Genomic DNA, 10,062 nt, shown 5'->3' on the forward strand with positions numbered 1-10,062 from the left:
GCCAGAATGATGCTCTGGTTCTTCAATCTCTCACTCTTTCTCTCTCTCATAAGTAAATCTTAAAATAAATAAATAAATAAATAAATAAAGTGAACTGGAAGATGGCACAGTGGGTAGAGTATCGGACTTTCAAGCATAAGGTCCTGAGTTTGACTCTGCGACATGTGTAGCAGAGTAATTTCTGGCTCTATTTATCTGCCCTATCTCTCTCTCTCTCTCTTTCTTCCTCTCTCTCTCTCTCTCTCTCTCTTCTGCCTCTAGGGTTATCACTGGGGCTCCATGCCAACATTATGAATTCACTGCTCCTGGCAGCCACTTTCTCCATCCCCCCCCCCATATTATTTGATAGGGCAGAGAGAAATTTAGAGGGGATGGTAGACAGATACATAGAGATAAAGACAGACACCTGTAGTGATCTGGGAGGTGGTGCAGTAGACAAAGCATTAGAGTCTCAAGCGTGAGGTCCTGAGTTCAGTCCCCAGCAGCACATGTACCAAAGTGATGTCTGGTTCTTTCTCTCTATCCTCCTATCCTTCTCATTAATAAATAAATAAAATCTTTAAAAAAAAGACAGACACCTGTAGACCCACTTAACTGCTTGTAAAGTGGTCCTTCTGTCCCCTGCAGGTAGGGGTTGGGGGCTCCATCCTGGGACCTTACAGGAATCCTTGCACATAGAACTATGTGTGCTTGGGCAGAGGGTGGATAGCATAATGGTTATTCAAATAGACTCTCATGCCTGAGGCTCCAAAGTCCCAGGTTCAATCCCCCGCACCAACATAAGCCAGAACTGAACAGTACTCTGGTTAAAAAAAAAAAAAAAAAGAACTATGTGTGCTTAATTGGGGCATCACCACCCGACCCCCTCTGCCCTAAGTAATAAATGAAAAAAAAAAATATATATATATTTTTGCATCCAGGGTTACTGCTCCTAGAGGCTATTTTTTCCCTTTTGTTGCTTTGTTGTTTATCATTGTTGTTATTGCTGTCATTATTGTTGGATAGGACAGAGAAATGGAGAGAAGAGGGGGAGACAGACAGGGGGAGAGAAAGACATCTGCAGACCTGCTTCACAGCTTGTGAAGTGACCCCCCCATAGGTGGGGAGCCGGGGGTTAGAACTGGATTGCTTGTGGTGGTCCTTGGCTTTGCGCCATGTGCCTTAACCCGTTGCGCTACTGCCCGGTCCCCGAGAATAATTTTTAAAGATTTTATTTATTATTAATGAGAAGGATAGGAGGAGAGAGAATGAGACAGAACCAGTATCACACAGAGGACCTAGTGGGGGTTGTATTGTGATGTGGAAAACTGAGAAATGTTATGCTTGTACAAACTATTGTATTTACTGTCAACTCTAAAACATTAACCCCCTAATAAAAAATTTGTCCCGTCCCGTGGGACCTTCAACGTGGGTTAACCTAGGAGAGGGAGTGAGGACAAGGACAAGAGGGAGAGGACAGAGGACAAGAGAGATATGAGACAAGTCAAGATTCTGATCAAGTCTGTTTATTAGCACCAAAGATGCTGTTTTTAAGGCCGGGGGCAAGGGAGGAATTAGCAGCTGGGGACTGTTGATTGAGGTGGTGTGTTGTCATGGTAATCAGCCGTTATCTGGAAGGTGCTGGGTGATTCATGGGGAAGTGGAATTGGGAGACAGGAATTTATCTTGTCTATGAACAAAGACTCTAAGGTGTAGGAAGCAGGAGCTTATCTTTTAACAAAGACTCTATGGTCATGCCAATAGCAACCTTGAGGGCACATGTGGCTCCCCACAAAAATTAAATAAAAAAAGAATCAGATATCACTCTGGTACATGTGCTGCTGGGGATTGAACGCAGGGACCTCATGCTTGAGAGTGCAATGCTTTCTTTATCCACTGTGACACTTCCCAGACCACTAAAATAAATTTTAAACAAATAATATAACTACAAACCAATGGCTAAGTCACAAGCTTGATGTGTACGAGGCCTTGAGTTTGAGCCCCCCAGCAGCAAATGGGAGAGCCAGCTGTCTGAACAGGTGAGTTATTTCTTAAGCCACTATTGTTATTGTAATTGCAAAACAAGGTTTGTATCCCAGCCCAGGCCCAGAGTCTGCAGAACCCCACTGGGGAGCTCACTGCCTGCCTTTCCCCTGATTGGAAAGGAGGCATAAAACTTGGGGTGACATCCCACAGGATCTGGGGCTAGGCTGGGGATCAGGCTCTCGAGGGCTAGGCCGGCAGACTGTTGTGGTTATTGTTATTATTGATGTTGTTGTTGGATAGGACAGAGAGAAATGGAGAGAGGAGGGGAAGACAGAGGGGGAGAGAAAGACAGACACCTGCAGACCTGCTTCACTACCTGTGAAGGGACTCCCCTGCAGGTGGGGAGCCGGGGGCTCAAACTGGGATCCTTACACTCATCCTTTCACTTTGTGAGTTCAGTCCCCGGCAGCACATGTACCAGAGTGATGTCTGGTTCTTTCTCTCTCTCCTTCTATCTTTCTCATTAATAAATAAATTATTTTTAAAAATTAATGAAGCTTTTTTTTTCATTTTTTAAAAATATTTATTTTATTTATTTATTCCCTTTTGTTGCCCTTGTTGTTTTATTGTTGTAGTTATTATTGTTGTTGTCGTTGCTGGATAAGACAGAGAGAAATGGAGAGAGGAGGGGAAGACAGAGAGGGGGAGAGAAAGACAGACACCTGCAGACCTGCTTCACCGCCTGTGAAGCGACTCCCCTGCAGGTGGGGAGCTGGGGGCTCAAACGGGGATCCTTATGCCGGTCCTTGTGCTTTGTGCCACGTGCGCTTAACCTGCTGCGCCACCGCCTGACTCCCCCTCTCTCTCTTTTTAAAGAACTTATTTATTTATTCATTCATTCATGAGAAAGATAGGAGGAGAGAGAGAAAGAACCAGACATCACTCTGGTACATGTGCTGCCAGGGACTGAACTCGGGATCTCATGGTTGAGAATCCAATGCTCTGTCCACTGATCCACCTCCTGGACCACACCATTATGCTATCTCTCTCCCCCTCTTCCTTTCTCTAAAAACAGAATATCAAAGTGGGCAGCTGGCCTGCCATGGCAAGGTAGCTCACTGGATAGCGTATCTGCCTTGCCAGGTTTGAGTCTGGCCTGCACTGCGCTGGAAGGAGCTTTGGGGCTGTGTTGTCTTTCTCTTTCTCCCTCTGTCTCTGTCTTTATCTGAAAAATTTGCCCCTGAGCAGTGAAGCCCCGGCAATGACAAAAGAAAAGAAAAGAAAAGAAAGGAAAAGGAAGGAAATGGTAGGGAGGGCACTTGGCAGTATCACATATATGTGAAGCTGGTGAAGCTTCATAATGCCTGCACTATGAATCCACTGCTTCTGGTGGCCATTTTGTCCATTTTTTTTTTTTTTTTACCGGGGCACTGATCAGCTCTGGTTTATGGTGGTTCAGGGAATTGAACCTGCGACTTCGAAGCCTCAGGCATGACAGTCTGTTTGCATAACCATTATGCTATCTACCCCTACCCCCCCCCAATTTTTTGTTGTTGTTGTTGTCATTGTTGTTGGATAGGATGGAGAGAAATGGAGAAAGGAGAGGAAGATAGAGACGGAGAAAGATAGACAGCTGCAGACCTGCCACCACTTGTGAAGAGACCCTACCTTCAGGTGGGAGGATGTAAGTTTATGCCCCTCATCTGCAGGGGGACACTTCAGGAGTGGTGAAGCAGGGCTGCAGGTGTTTCTCTTTCTCCCTCTCTGTCTTCCCCTTCCCTCTCAATGTTTCTCTACCTCTATGGATTTTATTTATTTATAAGTAAATAAATAAATAAAAAATATTAAAAAGCAAATATCTAAAAATGAAAGGAAAAAGGAAAAGGAAAGAATATAGATGATAGATAGATGATAGATAGATAGGTGATACACAGATAGATGATAGATAGATAGATGATGGTCAAACAGGGGCTGCACCGACCAGGCACAAGAAGAAAATGTAATGTCCCAGGAAGGAAAGGCATGAGTGACCAAGAGTGGGTGGGCCCATAGCCCTTCCAGGAGACAGACATCCATTGAGGGGGCTGTGGTATGAGGCAAATGAGGGGTCCTGGCAGTGTCATGCTGCAGCTCCCCAGCTGCCAAGAAGACAGGACTAGGCCTGACTACATAGCAGCTGCATCTCGAGACAGTCTACAGGCTTTGACCTGGGGACATCAGGAGCCTATAAAAGTTTCAGCAACAAAGGGGCACAAGTCAGTGTGACCTTAGAAAGGAGGCCTCTGTGCTCTCAGCCACTGGCTGGCGGGCACAGAAGTGGGCACGGCCTCCACCCAGAGTCATTAGGCAACAGGCATTAACATTAGACCTGCCCACAGCCTCTGGCATAATTGACCTTTCAGAATTTTTTTTTTTTTTTTTTAGCTGAGTCAAGGCCTCTCATGGGCACTTTCACTGCTCTGGGCCCCTTTTATATTCAGAGACAGAGACACACAGAGGGGGAGAGACACCACTGCACTAAAGCTACTTCTGGTGCTATAACATCTTCCATGTGGTGCCAAGGGCTCAAACCTGGGTTGCTTGCAAGGCAAGTACCCTACAAGGTGAGCTACTTCTCTGGCCCCTTGCAGGATTTCCTCTACAGTCACAGTTCTGCCTATGGGGAATTCCCCACACTGTGTTTGTTTATACAGGCAAGGACCCCTCAGGAGAGTCTCTGTCTTTCTCTGTCTTGTACCCTGTATCTGGGCAAAAGAGGAAAAAAAAAAAAAGGAAGAAAAGAAAAAGTCAGGTGTGGTGGAATCATTATGCAGACACAGAGCCCCAGGAAGCCCAAAGGGCCTAGGGTCTGTCCTGTTGCAGACAGGCAGATGTATAGACTCACTCGCAGAATACAGCATAGTCTAAGGTTGTGTCATAAGTAGGGAGCAGCTCAGCTGGGCAGGTAGACACCCATTCACCATGTACAGGCTCTGGGTCCGTCCCCAGCACAAGGCTGCACCAAAGGAACAGTAAGGTGGAATGGGTGGTGCTGTGGTGTGTCGTATGCTTTACATTGGCTTGTTCTAGCCCTCCCCCTCCAAGAGAATTGGATGAGTCCTGTTAATTTCGCGGGCCTGCTTGGCCCCGCCCCAAGGGACCCTGGGAGAGGGTTCCGGAGTCCGAGAGTTCCTGAGTTCCCCAGTGACCGAGTTCCTGAGTTCCGGAGTTCGAGAGTGCGAGGGTGAGAGAGTTTCTGAGTTCGAGAGTAAGGGAGAGGGTTCCTGAGTTCCAGAGTAAAAGAAAGAGTGCTTGCGCCGCCGCAAAGAGACAGCAGAGTTCTGTTTGGTGATTAGTTTGTCTTAGTTTGTGAATCGTTGTTCCTGAATAAAGAAATACAGCTGCCCTGCCCAGCCGTTGTCTCCGCGTCTGTTCACTACCGTGAAGCTAGCCGGCCCGGCAAGAGCATCCGAAATTTTAACAACAAATGGCGCCCACGTGGACCTGACCTGCGCATCTCTCAGATAAGTAAAGACAATTTGGCTACCTATGTACTATGGCCTTCTCTTCTGCTTGTGAAGAGATCTCCAAAGGCCTCTGCTCTTTCTTCACGAGACTGTTTTGCTGTTTCTGGAACATTTATCTCTGGACCACTCTGTGGTTTCCACTCGCTCTGGCGAACTCACAACAGCCAGCGGGAAGAGCCAGCGGGCGGGAGGCAAGGCGCGGAGCTGCTGTTTCCACCTGGTCAAACAGCCAGCCAGCCGGCTGCGCCCAGACAACCCCGCGCACCGCGCCAGCAACCCCGCAGCCCCGCAGCCCGCAGGAGGCCTACGCCACCATGCAAGAGCCCGATGCCAGCACGCTAGAGCCCGATGCCAACATGCTGGAGCCCGATGCCAACATGCTGGAGCCTGAGGCCAACATGCTGGAGCCCGATGCCAACATGCTGGAGCCTGAGGCCAGCCCACAGGAGCCGGCTCTCCACCGCGTGGTGCAGGGCACTGGACGCTTGATCCCTCCACGCTGCTCGGCCACTGCAAACAGGGCAGCAGACATGGCAGGGCCATGGGGCAGGGCCGCGGCGGCCTATCATGGCCGCCACCCCTGGGCACCTAGGCCCACGCCTTCTACAAAGATGGCCTGCCTGCCCTCTTTCTATGAATTCTGGAACCATCCCGGGCCTCCCGGACCCCCGGGCTCCCTGCCAAAACTGGGCACACGAGATCTCCAGCCGCCGGTCCGGTCTGAAGGCAGACAAGCTGGAGTATGCAGAGATTTGTGCAGAGATCGCAACCTGCAATTCCTAGAAGTGGAGCTGCTCGGAAATGGAGCTGCACGGGAAGCCACCTCCGGATGGTGAACCCCCCCTCCCCAACAACTAAGACAATATAGATTTAAATTCGTGTTTAAAATGACATGTCTTCGTAACAAAGGTTTCTCTCCTCGTGTATTAATGACTATGTTTATGTGTATGTTTAAAGTTTGGTAAACAGTAGCTTTAAGGCTAAATTCTTACTAGTCAAAGATAAATGAAAAAGGTTTTCAATGTAATTCTCATAAAGATAAAAATTAACTTACATTTAAAGTCTGAGGTAAAAATTAGTTAACAATATATTTCAACTAAGTTGGTCTAAACAAAAGGTTAAATAGACTTGTTGATATGTAAAACACTACCTTCTCTATTAGAAATGGTAGATCGCACAATGGCTATGCTAATTATTCTCATGCCTGAGGTTTCCTCTCCGGCCCACACCTAGGGTGTGTCTCCATCTTGAATGGGTGTAACAAAAGGTTAAAAGACGTTGTTGATATGTAAAAGTCTCAAATTCCTTCTCTATTAGAAATGTTAGATCGTGCAGTAGATATGCTAATAACAAGTTTTGTTTCATAGTAAGTAAGTTGCAGCCAGCTGCCTTTGGGACCCTAGGCCGTTCCCCGCCCCCATGCAAATGCCCGTCGAGGCAAGTAGCCCCCCAGAGGCAAGAAATGTTTTTTTTTTCAGATATGGCCCCCTCAGGCCTTCCCTTGGCAACATGCTGGTTTTGGTTATATATGTTTCTGTTCACCCCACACCCTTGATACTATAGTCATTTAGTTAAAAAGAAAAGGGGGAATTGTCGTATGCTTTACATTGGCTTGTTCTAGCCCTCCCCCTCCAAGAGAATTGGATGAGTCCCGTTAATTTCGCGGGCCTGCTTGGCCCCGCCCCAAGGGACCCTGGGAGAGGGTTCCGGAGTCCGAGAGTTCTTGAGTTCCCCAGTGACCGAGTTCCTGAGTTCCGGAGTTCGAGAGTGCGAGGGTGCGAGAGTTTCTGAGTTCGAGAGTAAGGGAGAGGGTTCCTGAGTTCGAGAGAAAAAGAAAGAGTGCTTGCGCCGCCGCAAAGAGACAGCAGAGTTCTGTTTGGTGATTAGTTTGTCTTAGTTTGTGAATCGTTGTTCCTGAATAAAGAAATACAGCTGCCCTGCCCAGCCGTTGTCTCCGCGTCTCTGTTACCCGCCGTGAAGCAAGCCCGGCCAGAGCCTCTGAAAATTTTAACAACAGTGGTGTTTCTCTCTTTTCTCTGTCTTCCTCTCCTCTCTTCCCCTCCTCCTTTCCTATCTTCTTTCCTCTCCCCTCTATGTCTCTGTGTCTCTTTTTTTATAGGGACTAAGAGAAATTGAGAGGGAAGAGGGAAGTAGAAAGGAATGGTGGGAGGGAGGGAGAGAGAGGACTGCAGCACTGCTTCATCCTTTGTATGTTTGTGAAGCTTCCTACCCTGCAGGTGGAGAGTGGGGACTTGAACCAGGGTCCTTGCATATTAGGTAACATATGCCACTACCTGGTCCCCCTTAAATATACTCTATACTCTTGCTTTTTAAAATATATTCTTAAACTAAAAAAAAAAAAAAATCTGTGCAATAACCTGGAGAGTAGCTAGCAAATAAAGCATTGAACTCTCAAATATGAGGTCCTGAGTTCCATTCACAGGATAACACATGACAGAATGATCCTCTGATTTGTTCTTCCTCCCCAAATAAATATTTAAATAAACATATATATATTTAAAATAAATTCTTATATATATATATATATTCCCTTTTGTTGCCCTTGTTGTTTTACTGTTGTAGTTATTATTGTTGGTGTTTTTGATGTCAACGTTGTTGGATAGGTCAGAGAAATGGAGAGAGGAGGGGAAGACAGAGAGGAGGAGAGAAAGACACCTGCAGACCTGCTTCACTGCCTGTGAAGTGACTCCCCTGCAGGTGGGGAGCTGGGGGCTCAAACCAGGATCCTTATGCTGGTCCTTGCGCTTTGTGCCATGTGCGCTTAACCCGCTGTGCTACCGCCCAACTCCCAAATAAATTCTTTTTATTATTATTTTATTTTTAAAAATATTTATTTATTCTCTTTTGTTGCTCTTTTTATTGTTGTAGTTATTGTTTTTATTGATGTCATCGTTGTTGGATAGGACAGAGAGAAATGGAGAGAGGAGGGGAAGACAGAGAGGGGGAGAGAAAGACAGACACCTGCAGACCTGCTTCACCGCCTGTGAAGCGACTCCCCTGCAGGTGGGGAGCCGGGGGCTCAAACTGGGATCCTTACGCTCATCCTTTCACTTTGTGCCACCTGCGCTTAACCCGCTGCACTACCACCCAACTCTGTATATATACATATATATATGTATTTTAACAGTCTGCAGACTTGGATAGTGTGCTTCTTTGCCATGCATGTGACTCAGGTTCAAGCCTGGATTCCACTGCATTGAAGCTTCAGTGTTGTGATCTCTCTGCACCCCACATTTTTTTTTTTACCAGAGCTCTGCTCAGCTCTGGCTGATGGTGGTACTGGGGATTGAAACTGGGACCTTGGAGTCTCAGGCATGAAAGTCTTTTGCAGAACCACTATGCTGTCTCCTCAGCCCTATGACTCTATCTTTAAAAAGAAAAAAAAGTGGTCCGGGAGGTGGTGCAGTGATAAAGCTTTGGCCTCTCAAGCATGAGGTCCTGAATTTGATCCCCAGCAGCACATGTGCCAGAGTGATGTCTGGTTCTTTCTCTCTCCTCCTATCTTTCTATTAAATAAATAAAATCTTTAAAAAAAAAAAAGAAAAAATATCAATGCAGAACCATGCAGCCAACCCAAAGAGTATGTTACTCTGTGAATTTTGTCACGTGTGCTAACAAATGACAGATAGCTCCCAGGAGAAAAACTTAAGAAACTTACCTCCCCTCATCATTTCCCAGGAGATCTCTTGGAGAAGGAAGGGGGGGGGGAAGAGAAGGCTTTCTACCATAGCCCTTCACCCCCGTGGCCTTTAATCACCCATTAACATTTTCTCCAGTGTTCTATTAAAAAGGAGCCGGGAGGAGGGTGAGCCTGGGCCCTGGGGTGGCAGGGGCGGTCATCCGGAACTGGGGCTGCCAAGTCTTTACTACAGAGTCCAGAAGGTCAAGCTGTGGAATGTTGCACAAAGCTCTGAGAAACTTCTGGGAGGCCAGGCCTGTCCCCTGGGCCCCACTCACTGGCCTGGTCTCTGCCGACAGCCAGATGGCTCTTCTAGAGAGACATCTCTGCCACCTCTGCCACCCTCCCCCCCAGATACCCCCCCCATAAAAGATCCCACCAGATTCCCACCTACTCCATCTGCCCAGTAACAGAAGCTTCTTGTTTGTTTCCCTGCAAGCATTTTCACTGGGACTTCAGGATTACTATTAATTAATTAATTCATTTTGAGGGGCCAGGCAGTGGTGCGCCTGGTTAAACACACGTTACAGTGCACAAGGACCTGGGTTTGGACCACTGGTCCCCACCTGTAGGGGGAAAGCTTCACAAGTGGTGAAGCAGGGCTGCAGTTGTCTCTCTGTCTCACTCCATCTCTATCTCTCCTTCCCCTCAATTTCTCTCTGTCTCTACCCAATAATAAATAAATAAATAAAAGTTAAAAAGAATTAAAAAACATTTAAAAGAAAAAAAGCATTTCTTTAAAAAAAAGCAAGAAAGAGAAAGGGAAGGGAGGAAGGTGGAAAGGGGGGAGGTGTTGCACCCCTTAGAGAACACATGTTACAATGTACAAGGCCCTGTGTTCAAGCCCCTAGTCTCTACCTACAGAGGGAAAGCTTCGTGAGCAGTGAAGCA

The sequence above is a fragment of the Erinaceus europaeus genome, chromosome 2 (assembly GCF_950295315.1).
Source record: "Erinaceus europaeus chromosome 2, mEriEur2.1, whole genome shotgun sequence".
Taxonomy (NCBI): Eukaryota; Metazoa; Chordata; class Mammalia; order Eulipotyphla; family Erinaceidae; genus Erinaceus; species Erinaceus europaeus.